The following is a 17,044-nucleotide window of genomic DNA, read 5'->3' as shown; positions in this document are numbered from 1 at the left end:
ACAAAAAGCTTAGGGATGACCTGAAAACAAAAAAGGACACATATAGGAAGTGGAAAGAAGGCCAAGTAACAAAGGAAGAGTACAGGCAGGTAGCACAGAATTGCAGGGATGGTGTCAGGCAGGCTAAAGCTGAGAATGAGCTGAGGTTAACGAGGGATGCTAAAAACAACAAAAAGGCTTTCTTCAGCTACATGCATAGTAAAAGGCGGAGGAAAGAAATGGTGGTTCAGCTATTAAATAAGGATGGCAAAATGATAACAGATGACAAAGAAAAGGCAGAGGTGCTCAATTCCTACTTTGGCTCAGTCTTCTCCCAAAAGAGGGTCTATGAGCCCCCTGGCAAAGGCGAAGTACAGGCTGAAGGGGCAGGATTGCGGCTTGAGGTTGATAGGCATATGGTCAAGGAACACCCAATTCCTTTGAATGAGTTCAAATCTCCAGGGCCAGATGAACTGCATCCTAGAGTAATAAAGGAACAGAAGAAGAACTCTCAGAACCGCTGTCTATTCTCTTTGAGAAATCATGGAGGACAGGGGAAGTGCCAGATGACTGGAGGAGTGCTAATGTTGTTCCTATCTTCAAAAAGGGTAAAAAGGAGGAACCTGGGAACTACAGACCAGTCAGTCTGACATCAATCCCTGGGAAAATTCTGGAGCAGATGATAAAGCAATCCATCTGGAAGCACCTTGAAAACAATGCCGTGATTACTCGAAACCAACATGGATTTGTCAAAAACAAGTCCTGCCAGAAAAATCTGATCTCATTTTTTGATCAAGTAACCTCCCTTGTGGACCATGGGAATGCTGTAGACATCACATACCTCGACTTCAGCAAAGCTTTCGATAAAGTGCCCCATGATATCCTGATGAACAAATTAGCTCAAAGTGGGCTAGATGAAACAACGATCCAGTGGATCCACAGTTGGCTACAGAATCGGACTCAAAGGGTGCTTATCAATGGGATCTTCTCAACCTGGGGAGAGGTAACGAGTGGGGTACCGCAGGGCTCAGTCCTGGGCCCAGTGCTCTTCAACATTTTTATTAATGACTTGGAGGAGGAGGTGCAGGGAATGCTGATCAAATTTGCAGATGACACAAAATTGGGAGGGATAGCTACAGAAGACAGAAACAAAATTCAAAATGATCTGGATAGACTGGAGCGCTGGGCAGAAAACAACAGAATGACATTTAATAGAGATAAATGCCAAGTTCTGCACCTAGGAAAAAGAAACCAAATACACAGTGACAAGATGGGGGATATGTGGCTCAACATCACTACAAGCGAGAAGGATCTTGGAATTGTTGTCGATCACAAGCTGAATATGAGCCAACAATGTGATGTGGCTGCAAAAAAGGCAAATGCTATTTTGGGCTACATTAATAGAAGCATAGCTTCCAAATCCCGGGAAGTACTAGTTCCCCTCTACTCAGATGAGGTTAGGCCTCATCTGGAGTACTGTGTCTAGTTCTGGGCACCACACTTTAAGAAGGATGCAGACAAACTGGAGAGCATTCAAAAGAGGGCAACAAAGATGATCAGGGGACTGGAAACAAAGCCCTATGAAGAGAGACTGAAAGAACTGGGCATGTTTAGCCTTGAGAAGAGAGGACTGAGGGGAGATATGATAGCGCTCTTCAAGTCCTTGAAAGGTTGTCACAGAGAGGAAGGCCAGGATCTCTTCTTGATCATCCCAGAGTGCAGGACACGGAATAATGGGCTCAAGTTACAGGAAGCCAGATTCCGGCTGAACATCAGGCAAAACGTCCTGACTGTAAGAGCAATACGACAATGGAACCAATTACCTAGGGAGGTGGTGGGCTCTGCCACACTGGAGGCGTTCAAGACGAGGCTGGACAGCCATCTGTCAGGGATGCTCTGACTTGGATTCCTGCATTGAGCAGGGGGTTGGACTTGATGGCCTTGCAGGCCCCTTCCAACCCTACTACTACTACTACTATTCTGTGGTTCTAAGCTGAGAGAGAGTGACCAGTCCACAGTCCACCCCATGAGTTCCATGACTTCCTGGGATGTGGACTTGGATCTCTAAGAATATCTCAGAATTAGCAAAGCAACCACAGCAAGTATGAGACAGGTTCTGCCCAAGCAACACCCAGACCATATTCAATAATTAAGGGGAAGCCACATTCAAGGTGCGCTGCCTTGTCATAAACTGCAGAATGCGTACAAAATATTGGATGTGGTACTGGAAGCAGCATCTTTTTACTGGGACATCCTGCAGGAACAGATCTGCTTTATTCCCACATATTTTGAAAAAAAGACTGGTCATGTTATGCACACACACATCCCAGCTTTATTCTATCCTTGAAATAATGTCATGAGATTCCATTCGAACATCAGGACTGCACCAATGGTGGCTGTACTTCCATATGCAGTAACAGACAACGGACAGTATCCAGTGCTGCCACTGTGCAAGTGGCAATGGGATGCCCACGCTGACTAGCACAATGGAATGGGACAAGTCAGTGGAGCTTGTGAAAAGGAATTCCACCAACTTGTCCCCTTCCAGAAGCAGTAGTTTCGGCTAATTTCCTGAGTTGAGTGAGCAAGCGCTAGCGCTCCTTGCACCGACGATTATTGTCGCTAGTGCAATGTGTTTAGTGCTTGTGGAATGCCAGCACTGCCTACTGCCCATGATAATGGTATCCTTTAAGGCTTAATGCATGCGGTGATACAAAAGTATGCGCAATGCACAGGCTTATACACAGGATTCAACAAAAAGCTTATGCTTATGTTGGCAAAATACATGAGGCTTGGTACTACCCAGAACCAAGAGAAGGGATAGGGCCTTGGAGGAGAGAAGGCAAAGACGAAACAATGAGGCTCAACAATTGCTCCCGCTCAAACAAGGCTTATAAACCATGCGCACAGGGTTTTTGAGAAAACCTCCATCAGGAGCAAGGAGGAAAATGTATTCATGCTTGTGTTATTTAATACCATGCGAATGTAATTTAGGGCTTAAGCAAGTACAGATCCCATTAGGGCCATTAATAGTTCTTGGTTGCCTTAGTAATAGGTGCACCTTCTATACGCACATTCGCCACCTGCGCCTCCACCGGTCTCTCCCCGCCGCTCCCCCTGGCCATACTCTACAAATGAATAGGCAAACTGGGTTCCATGCCATGTATCCTTCTTCCATACGAGATAGCACTTAAAAATCCATCCTTACTTTGACAATAAAAATGCAGCCCATTTTCCCTTGCTGGAAATTTAAACAGCAAGAGAAAAGGGAAGGAATCAATGCTAGACATTCTAAAAGCAGCCCTTACATAGCCCAATGTTTTTATTTTTACACGTATTTTTAAAAGTCATTGCTGTTGGAAGGGTTACACATCTGTTGATTATACCACTCAGAGGCACATTTGATGATACCTTTGTTTATTTTTTATTTTTGAGTTCATTCATTAAGCTCAGCTGAAGGGGAGGGGGAGAAACTCCTATACTTTTTAAGAAGACAGAAGATCTGAACTTGTCCTTTTTGCTCTGAGTTCCCTGGGCTCCACAGTCACTTCCTGCTGGGGATCTTCCTAACCTTAGCCCGTTTTTAGATGAATACCGAATACTCAGTTACTGAGTACTCTATTACTGAATACTCAATCATACTCTATCATCATCATCATCACAACCACCACCACTACTGAATACTCAATAATACTCTATTATTGAATACTCTATTACTGAATACTCAATAATAGCAATTGTATTTTGAATGTTCCAAGCAGTTTGAATGCACTTATCTCATTTATTCTGACAATAACACAGCAAGGTCAATGGATATTATTTCCCCCCTATTGCAGATGAAGGGCTTGCCTAAAGCCAATAATGAGATTGTGGTGGTGAGAGCCAAACTGGAGACCTCTTGATTCGTATATCAGTCTCTAAAATATGCTTATGCTCTGAGTGTGGACCTTTACGTAGCCAAAATGGTGCCATCCATTCACAAGAGGCAGGGATCAGCAAGTGTGGGTCAACCCCAAGCTTTGAAGAAGTCTATAAAGACTTTAGAAAAAAAACACTCTAAGGGCACAATCCTATGGGGATAGGCGGCCGCCTCCGAACTTGGAGGTGACCGCCTATCCAATGCAGGGCAGGAGAAGCCCAGAGGGGATCATTCCCATCATGCTTCTCCTGCCCTGCATTTGCAGCTAGACAGCCAATGCTGGCTGTCTCACTGTGGGAAGGCAGAGCGGGGGAGGAGGCTGCCGGACGACACATAGGGTGTGTCATACCGGCATTTCCACCTTCCCTGCCCCGGAACACCCCCCGGAATGCTCTGTTTTCACCACTCCACGCTCCTCTTCCGAGCATGGGGCTCTTCTGGGCTGCCTGCGAGGAAATGCAGGAGGGGGAAGGGTCGGTTCTCTGGGAACTGACCTCGGAGCACGGGGTCTGAGGTCGGTTCCCGGAAACCCACATATCCTATGGCCATCTAGCCACTGACTAGTGGCCATAGGATTGCTCCCTTAGAGACTTTCTACACAAGGCATTTATTGTGCGGTCATGATTCCTCAGTCACAGTAGTTTGCCGGCCTATTACATGATGTCGTCATCCTCCCATTTTTTGCAACCATTTTAGTGGGTTTTTTCCCCCTAACAAGGAAAGTCTGGTATATCTATGAATGGCAGCATGAAACCCTAGTGTATTTGCACAATTCTGCTATAATACACCACCACCTAGTGGTTGTGTAATGGAACATATAGAAAGGCAGAGAAAGATCCCCCTCCCCAAACGTGCAAAGGAGCCAATCTTAATTCCACGAAGAAGCCAGAAGCAGACACCTTGGTAAAGTGGTGGGTTAAAAGCCTCATGTAGAAAAGCCCTAAGTGGGCCCATCCCCCCAAACTGCCCAGTGAGGACTAAGCATGCTCCGTGGGCACAGAATGCTGACTGACAAGGTGGGATGGGGAAGGGAATGGAGTATCCAGAGAAGTGCATGGTGGAGCAGCTGGAACACTGAACAGAAGCACTCCACGCATTTTGTTGCAGGTCCTCCAACTAGTGATTGTCCATAGTTATCTCTAAAAACAACAACACCTCAAAGAAGCTGGTCAACAGAAGGGACATCTTTGCAGCAAAAATGTCATGTGCTCAACTGTTCTTAAGTGGAATTGAAGTGTTCTGTATTATTTAAGGCACAGGCCTTAAGTTCTGCGTGTAAATATAGCAACTCTGGAAATAATCCTGAGTCATAAGGAGTATAAGGGGTGGTAACGGTGCCTAAAAACACTGTTAGCCACTGGTCTCTGACATCTGGCTGGTTGATTTCCTGCCACCCACCTACCACATTCTTTCTCCCATGTGAAGTAAGGCACAGGTTGATGTTTCAGGCATGCGTGAGCTGCAGGCTTTGCACAAACACTGATACACTGCTTAATTTCTGACATGATTGCTGCCAGTCTAGGTGCGCTGTCAGATTTAGAGAACTCCTTGCTAAAGGAGGCTAGGTTGGCCTCCTCTCTGTCGTCCTTCTGCTGGCAGTCAGAGACATCTTTCTTCCAGCAGGCCTCTGGCATATGAGCTGGTCTGTTGCAGAAGGGTTTTTTGTTGGTGCTGTTTATTTCTTTTATTGTTTTGTTTTTAACAGAGTCTTAATTTTTTTGTATGCTATATTTTGATTAAGGTATTGTTTCTAATCTGGATTTTATTGTTAGCTGCCTTGAGCACCTTTTGGGGGTGGGGGGTGGGGGTTGAAAGGTAGGACAGAAAACAAACAGCCAGATAGAAGCCCTTCCTCAGACCTCAGATTGGTAGAGGCTATTTATGTTTTGCTGCAATAAAGATATGCCCTTTTGTTATTCAGGGCGCAATCCCATGCATGTTTAGACAGCTATGATGGCTGAGGAATGCTGGGAGTTGTAGGACTTTTTTCTGTCTAAACATGCCTAGGATTGCACCCTTAATTTGTTTCAAATCTGAGTGGTAGCATTCCAAATAGAGCTTAGCCCTAATGCAAATTAAGCCCGACAGCTTAACCTTTGTCAGGGAGTTGCAGGGCTAGGCCTTGAGACTTCAGAAGCTAAGGTGGGGATCTAACTTGTTGAAACAACTGGGACCGTGGTATTTTGGATTCAGAGACCTCTTGAAGACCAGTGAGCAACAAGCAATGCGAACTCTTAATATTGCCATTAGTGATAGGTTGAAGCCCCCTTCCCTGGTTAGGCTGTAGCTGTCCTCAGAAAACTTAATTATTTCCTCGCAGACTTGAGAGAACTCACTTGGTTCAATCAAAGCCCAAATACAAGACAAATTGGACATTGTCATGCCCTCAGTGATGTCATTAGGAACATGACAGAGTCCCTCACTCAATCACCTGGGTGAGCCTCTGAGCCTCTTCCTCCTCCACTGCCACCTGCCTTCTCCATATCCCCTGCTCCAGGGGCAGTCTCCTGATGGGATGGTAGGGGGTGGCCTCTTGTTCTTTGCCTCAGGCAGCCAAATGTCTGGGGCTGGCCCCGCTGCCACTGCCTTGCTGCTAGAGCATCTTCAGCAAGGCAGCCCTTTCCCTGTAAAGAGCACCCAGTGGTACTCTTGAGGAGACGGGGAAAGCTGAGCCCTCCTTCACTACAGTTCCAGCCAGATGCTACTGCTGGAGGAACCTCCTTGGTTTACTCCATTCCCTGCCAGAGCTTTCATGCCATTGCTGCTGCTGCTTTGTGGAAGGAAATGTCCTATATATGTATGTGTTCGTTCTCCATCAAAAGCAGTGGGCATACACCAGTGATATAACGAGCTGTGCATAGTGTGTGTTTGAATGGGAAAGGGCCATAGATCAGTGGGAGAGCACATGCTACGCATGCAAAAGGCCCCAGGTTTAATCCTTGCCATCTCAAAGTAGGGTTAAAGGAAGACCCTTGTCAGAAAGCCAAGAGAGCCACTGTCTGCCAGTGTAGGCCAGTCTTCTCCAACCTGGTGCCCTCCAGATGTTTTGGACTACAATTCTCAGCATTCTTGACCACTGGCCACACTGGCTGGGGTTGATGGGAGTTGAACTCCACAACATCTGGAGGGTGCAAGGTTGGGTAAGGCTGGTATAGAAGAACACTGCTGGACCAATGGTAGATGGACCAATGATACCTTGACAAAGCTTTCCCCAAATTACTTCTGCAGTCAGTACACTCCAGTTCCAAAACAAAATGACGCGGTAGCAGGTTGCAGGTAATGATAAAAGGGGGCAAGTCATTAATGGAGAGTTACACACCAGGACATCACAAGTTACATCTACAAACCACGGGAGATAATAGAACTATTTGGATGCCAACCTCAATTGATGGTATTACACTCATGATGGAAACACCAAAAATCATACATACCCCCCACCCCCAAGCAATAATTTTTAAAAGGCTGGCACCTGCAAAAAAATGGAAATGTAGCCTTTAGGGAAAATGCCATCTGGATTCTCAGGAATAAATAAATGAGCAAATTGTGTCAATACTGGAAGGAAAGGATAGTGTGGCTAATGTAGGAATTGGGATGACCTTCTAAATGGAAGCAGCCAAGAAGTTCAGAAGATCCTGGTACAGACTGCTGCTCAACAAGGGGACAATGCATTTCCAGACATTTGACTGTAACTGTTCAACAGAGCGTAACTACATCCACTTCCACTACCATAAACTTTAATGAGCTGTAAGTAAATTTGGGTCACCAATAAACTACCTGATAGCTTTGTGAGTACAAATGGCTGCCAACACACAACATATTTCCCCATTCTTTATCTCCTTTCATTGGCATGGCACTCTAAAATTGATGGTGTGTGTATGAACTCTAATTAGCAGTTTCCAAGCATCCCTGCAAAGTCACAAAAAGCTGTGGAATGCAGGCAGGGAGGCATTCAGGCTGATAGCCAAAGGCAGGCCTAAACCTGTGCTGAAGGTTTGTTTTCTGCCAAATTCCAAATGGGACTAATTTCATTTTGATTTGCAACAAAGTTTTCAGACAGAAAAAGTAGAAAAACCATATAAATAACCAAGTATAATATTAGTCTCAATAAGAGATCACAAGAGAAATCTGCAAGACTCTGTGGTAATTACATAGGGCATCTAGAATTTTAAACAAACAAAAAAGTCTTCTTGATCTACTCCTATATTCATGTCCAAAGTCCTGTCATATTGATCAAACAAGCTAAAATGGTGAAGTAGCACTATCCACAGCAGAAATGGGGGTTGGAGAAGAAGGGACCTTCTCCTTGATGAATAAGTTCTCTTCTACCTAGAGAAGAAGGGATCTTCTGCAAAAAGAAGGGCTCTGCTTGCAGAAGGTCCGTCTGCCCAGTTTTTTGGGATCCTATCCAGTGCTGACTCCAGGGTTTTGGGGGACCTTGGGCAAGACACCCTCAATGGACCCCCTCCCTCAGTGAGTCTAACTTCTCATTGCCATTGTCCCCTGGTGATATTGCCTCTCATCCTCTTTCTCATCATTGCTACCGCTTGCTTGCTTAACAGGCAGAGAGCCAGTGAGCAAGCAGGCAGTGGTATCTACTACTCCTCCTTCTCACAACCACCATTGTCTGGGCCAGAGCGAGAGGCAGGTGAACAAGCAAGTTGCAATGGTGAAGAGGAGGAGCAACTCCAGGGGCCCTCAGCAGGATCCCAAACATGCCTGTCCTTGATGCCAGCCCTGATCCTGTCCTCCTTCCCACACGACAGCTCACCCCATTCAGCAGGGACTCCTGACTCTCTGTGTAGCATTTTCAGGGGGCTGGAGGGGCTGCCAAGGGGAGAAGAGGGCGGGGAAGTCCAAGTCTGCCAGCGCAGTTGACCTAGCATAAATCTGGATCCAGGCAAAGTCACAGCCTGAACAGGAAGCCTTCATGACACTTCCTGTTGACCAGAGTCAATGGAGTTACTCCAGCGCCTGTACTGTCTTGTGACGTGAGCTGCTCCAGTCCAGTGCATAGTCCTGATGGTTTCCATAGCCATACATAGAAACTGTGGCTCCTGGCAATAGGGATGGCAATTTTGGTTTGAATTTTAATGCAAATTTACTTAATTTCACACTTTTAAACCAATACATGAACCGAAACTCAGTTATCCATCAAAATTCATACTCCTTTAATTTTGCAGTGGAATTCTCCAATCATAAAATGTGTAGAAAAATGTGTATATAAGTAAAAATAATATTCAAAAATGTATTACAATAGGAAAATTACTTGCAAAATATGCATATTAGGCAAAATTGTGTACAAAAATGCATGTGTTTGGAGATATGTGCACAAAAATGCACATGGATTTTCATGTGATTTTTAAAAAATCTCAGTTTGGGACAAACTGAACTGAAGATTAGAAAAATTCTCAATATTCAGGACAAACCAAATGTAAGATTGGAAAAAAGAGAAACAGAGAAAAAACAAAATTGACAGATTCATCCATCCCTATCTGACACACGTTCCGCAATTTGCACTGGGCATCAAATTCCACATGGCATCACCAAATGAAAATAGCCACCCACTATCCTTCACAGGCTCTGCCTAAATTATATCATATATACATAGATGTGAGGCTTGATGGAAGAATAGGCGAGGCCAGCGATATAAATTTATGACTCATCTCCATTAGAGGTGATAAATGAAGCCATGTGCTTCAATGTTGAAGTACAGAGGGAGCGTGGATATGAATAAGCATGAGACACCACCAAGGCAATCTGACCTAATTAAAATTTAACTCTGGTCTCCAAATATAAAAGATGAATTGGTTAACTGCGTGGCTACCTCATCCTGATTTCTTCTGATTAGTGCAGAAATATATTTGAATAACCTAAAGTGGTTTTTCAAATATTGTAGCTCTGCTGGCAAAGCAAAATCCACACATCCTTATGCCCCCCCCCCCGCTTCAAATTGTGTTGCCAGAAAACAATGATCTGAAAATAAGGAGAAAGTAATCTTTCTGGATAATAACGTTGTGCAATGATGAGCAGGGAATGGCTTCTCTGGTTGGAAAAAGAGTGGAAGTAGATGGGTGGGGAATGCTCTTGTAACGTAGCCAAGGAAGATAAGAGGATATTGGAAGAGTTCAGGTGAGGCACGAATCAGAGGTGAATATTCTTGCTTTGGAGATATTTGGATGCCTCCGAATCCAAGATGACTCAGGTCCCATGACTGGTCCCAAGACTTCAAATTTCCCCCAGAGCCTGTCACCTCCAGCCTCCTCCTCAGTTGGGGCAGTTTTGGCCACTCTCTAACTTCTCCCATTGGGGAGGACATGGTGAAAGCAAAGCAGCCCCCACCAAGGTGGCAGCTGGAGCGTTCTTCCACTCACCACCTCAGTCGGAATGGCTGCGTTGTGTGTGAGCTTTTCCCAGCCAGAGAAAGACTATACGCAGTTGTTCCCCAGGCATTTCAGAAAGAGAACCAGGTGATGTTAGGGGCGTGGCATTCTATTTAGGACAAACAGGCAGGGCTGGCCCTACCATTAGGCAGAGTGAGGTGGTTGCCTCAGGTGGCAAATGCTGGAAGGCATCAGACAGTTTTTGGAGGAGAGCACTCTGTATTCCGTGGCCTGTCCTGTGATCCCTAAGTTAGCCTGCTCCCTTCAGGTGTGGTGGAAGACACTGCCCATTGCCAGTATTGAAGATTCAGCTGCCAGTCCAATCGGCTTGTGTACATGGAATGCGAGGGGGAGCCATCTTATTCTTCACCTTACGCAGCAAAAGGTCTTGGGCTGGCCCTGCAACAGGCCAGTCTCCATGTGAAAGAATAAATGAACAGAAATCTGACATCAGAGAAGGAAATATTCAAAAAAAGTGGGGAAACACTGTAACCTCCCAGGACTACTTTGTCATTGATATCACGATGATCATTCTTGAATAAATGAGCCTCAAAGAAGAGTCCAGCATGAAACATTTCAACAACAATTCAGCAAGATGTTCAGCTCTATCTCTTGTGTCTTGAATAGGAACAACAAAATCACACTACATGTGTTAATCAGTTCATCAAGGCAAAAAATGTCTGTTATCACCCAACAACTGCTTTGTGAATGGCAACTGTTAATAAGATAATTATCACTGCCTGTACTTTCTGCACTTCCATTCCTGCTGATCTCAGTCTGTGATACTCCCCATATGTATATATACCTGTAAGCTACAGGATAACACTTCATGCATCTGATGAAGTGGGCTGAAGTCCATGAAAGCATATGCCATAATAAATTTGTTAGATTGCTTGTTATTTTTATTTTATTGTGTATTTTTTACAGTTCTTATATGCTGCTTTGTGTATCTTTTCATTCAAAAGAAAGTAAGAAAATTAAGCACTATCAGATCATCAGTGTGCATTTTGCAGAATAACAACAAAGAGATGGGTTATTTCCCCAGGGAGTGTATAATCTAAAATTTGACACAGGGGAGGCAACAGAAAGAGAGGAAGATGGAAGCAAGGGTAAACTGGTGAAGAATATGTGTTCAGCTCACTTTCAGCCACTACCAGTGCAATCCTATATATGTTTGCTCAGAAGTAAATCCCATTAAGTTCGGGGGGGGGGGGCTTACTCCCAGATAAGCAGGCATAGGATTGCAGCCTTAGTTTTAGTATGGAATCCAGACTTCTGTTTTGGTATCTTTCAGTACTGCTGTAATATTATAAATTACTGTCTAGTGACCTTAAATACTGATTTGTTTTAACCGTGACACAAATACTGTTCGATAAGACTGCAGTCTTCATTAGGCCTTGTCTGGTAAGGTGGTTCTGTTGAGTCATCCTGGGCTCTGCATTGGGATTCAGAGTGATTACAGCTGAGTCACTCCTCTGTGCTTACTACAGCATGGTGCAAAATGGATGCTAATGGAAACACTGTGGATTTAGGAAGGGAAGGTAGAAGCTAAAGTTGGATTTAGTTTGTGGATCTTACTTACTCTACAGAGGTACAAAACCAAAATGTAAGGTATTTTTTATTGTACTTCTGCATAGCTTAGAAAAAGGAGACTCTGAAGAAGGAGCTATCCTTGACTGGATTTATAAATGCTTTTAGTTCCCTTTAATGGACCTAATCTGCTTCCCCTAGGCAGAGCTACTGTGAGGAAGAGTCCACCAATTGATTCTGGGGCCAGGCTGTATGAAGAATGCCAGGCAGATAAACCTGACCCATGGAGTACAACCCACTGGGAACACCCCCTGCCCCCCGAATTCCTGCACGGGAGCATTAGCAGCTGTACTTCTCCATAGCCCCTGTTCATTTCAGTGGAGCTCCTGGTGGATTGTGCCCCATATTAATTAGTAGGAAGGAAGGGGACAGCAGCTTCAATTTTCTGGCACAGGCACCTTGGCTAATCCTGGTTCTTAAGCTGTGAGTATCAGTAAAAACAGAGGGTTTTAGGAAACTGTGTCCATCCCTCAGCTGACTGGGCAAAGCTGGCGGAATGGATTCCGTTCCTCCCCTGCAGACCCCTTGCACCCCCAAATAAGTTCTGGAGGTTTGGGGAACCCACTGGAGCAGATCGGGGGCATGGCAGGAGAAGAGAAAGTTTGTTATGTTTGGGAACTCCTTGATATTATGAAGGACTGGAGAAATGAAGCTGCTGGTCCGAATGTAACACTATGTGTGAATCTGATGGGCAAAGCAACCCAGCATTCTAATTATGCCAAAAGGGGGGTGGGGGGAAGGGGTGGCATGCCAATGGAATGCCCACCGTGTCCTATACTTACCCAATCCAGGAGGGGTGGGGAAACGCATGCTGCTTGGAAAATCTCCAAACAGCAGGAAAATGGCCAACACACCCATAGCGTTCCTGGCAAATCTGCCAGCCCTTCCTCCCAATCAAGGTCAGAATCTGTGACAGTGGCCACATATGCAGTGTGGACATGGAAGGGAGCCAGTGCACACCAGCTGAGCAGCCCTGTGGAGTGCTCTGCTAAGCACAAACATACTCCTAGGATTGATGCTTCAAATCAGCACCCTGACAAAAGATTTTACCGTCCCCATTCCTACAATGGAAGAAAGACATAAAAGCAGGGAGCAGCAAGTAAGGGGGCTCCCTGGTGTGATCCACAAAGGAGGCGCGCCCGTGCATGCGTACACACACACACACACACACACACGTTCCTGGGACTTATGGTTCAAATTAACACATGGGGATTAAAAAAATTTCTTTTCTTGGTATTTATTTATTTACAGTATTTTTAACCCTGTCTTCAGTTGAAAAAGCTCCCAGATTTTTTTTTTAAACCCACAAGACATTCCCTGCCCACAGACTTCTGATCAAAAAGCCATGATACAAAAGGAAAAAAGGATGGGGAAGAAGGCGGAAAAAAGCAAACTCAAGCACCAGTTCTTAAATTACAGTTCTTATAATAACCAGCTGGGATGGAAACAGTTCAGGTAGCCTGATGGAATGGCTACTGCTAGGAGAGAGTTGAAGGAAGAGCCAAGCCATAGCTGGTCTGTCAGGGCTCATGGAATAGCCTTTCTTCTATCCTTCTGCTGCAGTCTTATTTATTGAAAAGGAGATAGTCACTACAGTTCCTGAGAAACAAAAACAAATGCACACATGCTCCCAGGGTCACTGGTTGCAGTACCCCAAGGGAAAAACATACAAGAGATGACGCCAGAGGATGAGCCCCTCAGGTCGGAAGGTGTCCAATATACTACTGGGGAAGAGCAGAGGGAATTTCCAAGTAGCGCCAGAAAGAGTGAAGCGGCTGGGCCAAAGACGAAAGGACACTCAGCTGTGGATGTGTCTGGTGGTGAAAAGAAAATCCGATGCTGTAAAGAACAATATTGTTTAGGAACCTGGAATGTCAGATCAATGAATCAAGGTAAGCTAGAGGTGGTCAAACATGAGATGGCAAGATTGAACATCGACATCTTGGGAATCAGCAAACTAAAATGGACAGGCATGGGCGAATTTAATTCAGGTGACCATCATATCTACTACTGTGGGCAAGAATCCCTTAGAAGAAATGGAGTAGCACTCATAGTCAACAAAAGGGTGGGAAAAGCAGTACTGGGGTACAATCTCAAAAACGATAGAATGATCTCAGTACGAATCCAAGGCAAACCATTCCACATCACAGTAATTCAAGTCTATGCACCAACCACTGATGCCGAAGAAGTTGAGGTTGATCGGTTCTATGAAGACCTACAACACCTTCTAGAACTAACACCCAAAAAAGATGTCCTCTTCATCATAGGGGATTGGAATGCTAAAGTAGGAAGTCAAGAAATCACTGGGATAACAGGCAGGCATGGCCTTGGTGCACAAAATGAAGCAGGACAAAGGCTAATAGAGTTTTGCCAGGAGAACACGCTGATCATAGCAAACACTCTTTTCCAACAGCACAAAAGGCTGTACACATGGACATCACCAGATGGTCAATATTGAAATCAGATTGATTATGTCCTTTGCAGTCAAAGATGGAGAAGCTCTATACAGTCAGTAAAAACGAGACCTGGAGCTGACTATGGCTCAGATCATGAGCTTCTTGTTGCAAAATTTCAGCTTAAATTGAAGAACGTAGGGAAAACCACTAAACCATTCAGGTATGACCTAAATCATATCCCTTATGAATATACAGTGGAGGTGAGGAATAGATTTAAGGGATTAGACCTGATAGACAGAGTGCCTGAGGAACTATGGACGGAGGTCCGTAACATTGTTCAGGAGGCAGCAACAAAATCCATTCCAAAGAAAAAGAAATGCAAGAAAGCCAAGTGGCTGTCTGATGAGGCTTTACAAGTAGCTGAGGAAAGAAGGGAAGCGAAAAGCAAGGGAGAAAGGGGAAGATATACCCAACTGAACGCAGAGTTCCAGAGAATAGCAAGGAGAGACAAGAAGGCCTTCTTAAATGAACAATGCAAAGAAATCGAGGAAAACAACAGAATGGGAAAGACTAGAGATCTCTTCAAGAAAATTGGAGATCTCAAGGGAACGTTTTGTGCAAAGACGGGCATGATAAAGGACAAAGAAGGCAGGGACCTAACAGAAGCAGATGAGATTAAGAAGAGGTGGCAAGAATACACAGAAGAACTATACATGAAAGATCTTAATGTCCCTGATCGCCATGACAGTGCGGCCACTGAACTTAAGCCGGACATCCTCAAGAGTGAAGTCAAGTGGGCCTTAGGAAGCATTACTAACAACAAAGCTAGCGGAGATGACAGTATTCCAGCTGAGCTATTTAAAATCCTAAAAGATGATGCTGTTAAAGTGCTGCATTCAATATGCCAACAAATTTGGAACACTCAACAATGGCCACAAGACTGGAAAAGGTCAGTTTACATTCCAATTCCAAAGAAGGGCAACGCCAAAGAGTATTCAAACTACCGCACAATTGCGCTCATTTCACATGCCGGCAAGTGATGCTCAAAATCCTACAAGCTAGGCTTCAGCAGTATGCGAACGGAGAACTACCGGAAGTACAAGCTGGGTTTCGAAGAGGCAGAGGAACTAGAGATCAAATTGCCAATGTTCGCTGGATCATGGAGAAAGCAAGAGAATTCCAGAAAAACGTCTATTTCTGCTTCATTGACAATGCTAAAGCCTTTGATTGTGTGGATCACAACAAACTGTGGCAAATTCTGAAAGTGATGGGACTACCAGACCACCTTACCTGTCTCCTGAGAAACCTGTACGAGGGTCAAGAAGCAACAGTAAGAAGCAGACATGGAACAACCGAGTGGTTCAAAATTGGGAAAGGAGTACGACAAGGCTGCATATTGTCACCCTGCTTATTTAACTTATATGCAGAGCACATCATGAGAAACGCCGGGTTGGATGAATCACAGGTCGGAATTAAGATTGCCGGGAGAATTATCAACAACCTCCGATATGCAGACGATACCACCCTAATGGCAGAAAGTGAAGAGTATCTCAAGAGCCTCTTGTTGAGGGTGAAAGAGGAGAGTGCAAAAGCTGGTTTGAAACTCAACATTAACAAAACGAAGATCATGGCATCTGGCCCCATCACTTCCTGGCATCTAGAAGGGGAAGAAATGGAAGCAGTGACAGATTTTACTTTCTTGGGCTCCAAGATCACCGCAGACGGTGACTGTAGCCATGAAATTAAAAGACGCTTGCTCCTTGGGAGGAAAGCTATGGCAAACCTAGACAGCATAGTAAGAAGCAGAGACATCACCTTGTCGACAAAGGTCCGTCTAATCAAAGCTATGGTTTTCCCAATAGTAATGTATAACTGTGAGAGCTGGACTATAAGGAAGGCTGAGCGCCGAAGAATTGATGCTTTCGAACTGTGGTGCTGGAGAAGACTCTTATGAGTCCCCTGGACTGCAAGGAGGTCAAATCAGTCAATCCTAAAGGAAATCAACCCTGAGTGCTCATTAGAAGGACAGATACTGAAGCTGAAGCTGAAATATTTTGGCCACCTAATGCGAAGAGAAAACTTCCTGGAAAAGACCCTATTGCTGGGAAAGATTGAAGGCAAAAGGAGAAGGGGACGACAGAGGATGAGATGGCTAGATAGCATCACCGATGCAATGAATATGAACTTGACCACACTCCGGGAGAGAGTGCAGGACAGGAAGGCCTGGCGTGCTATGGTCCATGGGGTCACGAAGAGTCGGACACGACTGAACGACTGAACAACAACAACAACAAAGGGAAAAACAGGGGAGAGGGCCTTCTCGGTGGTGGGCCGCAGTTATGATGAGGCCCACCTGGAGTCAACATTATTATCTTTTTGGCCCCAGGCATTTCTCTTTTTCCAGGCATTTGGCAGCATATGATGTGTTTTAATTGATCCTGGATTGTTTTATAGTTATGGCTGATTGCTTGAGATTGCCTGCTTGAAGTTGTTTTAGATATATGTTCTCTTGTGTATACTGTGTGTGTGTGTGTGTGTGTGTGTGTGTAGGTGTGTTTATGTAAATGGTTTTAACCTGCATATACTGGATTTTTAATGTTTTTAATCTTTGTAAAGTGCCCAGAGAGCTTTGGTTATTTGGCGGTATAGAAATGTTAATAATAATAATAATAATAATAAGAACAACAACAATAACAACAACAACAACAACAATAATACACATTTAGCTATATGTTGTCTGTCTGTGTTGTCTGTTTATATGTTTTTATGTAAATGGTTTT

The sequence above is a fragment of the Heloderma suspectum genome, chromosome 2, assembly GCF_057233095.1.
Source record: "Heloderma suspectum isolate Gila_16-S chromosome 2, 16-S_ref, whole genome shotgun sequence".
NCBI classification, from domain to species: Eukaryota; Metazoa; Chordata; class Lepidosauria; order Squamata; family Helodermatidae; genus Heloderma; species Heloderma suspectum.
Note: the sequence above shows the minus strand (reverse complement) of the source record.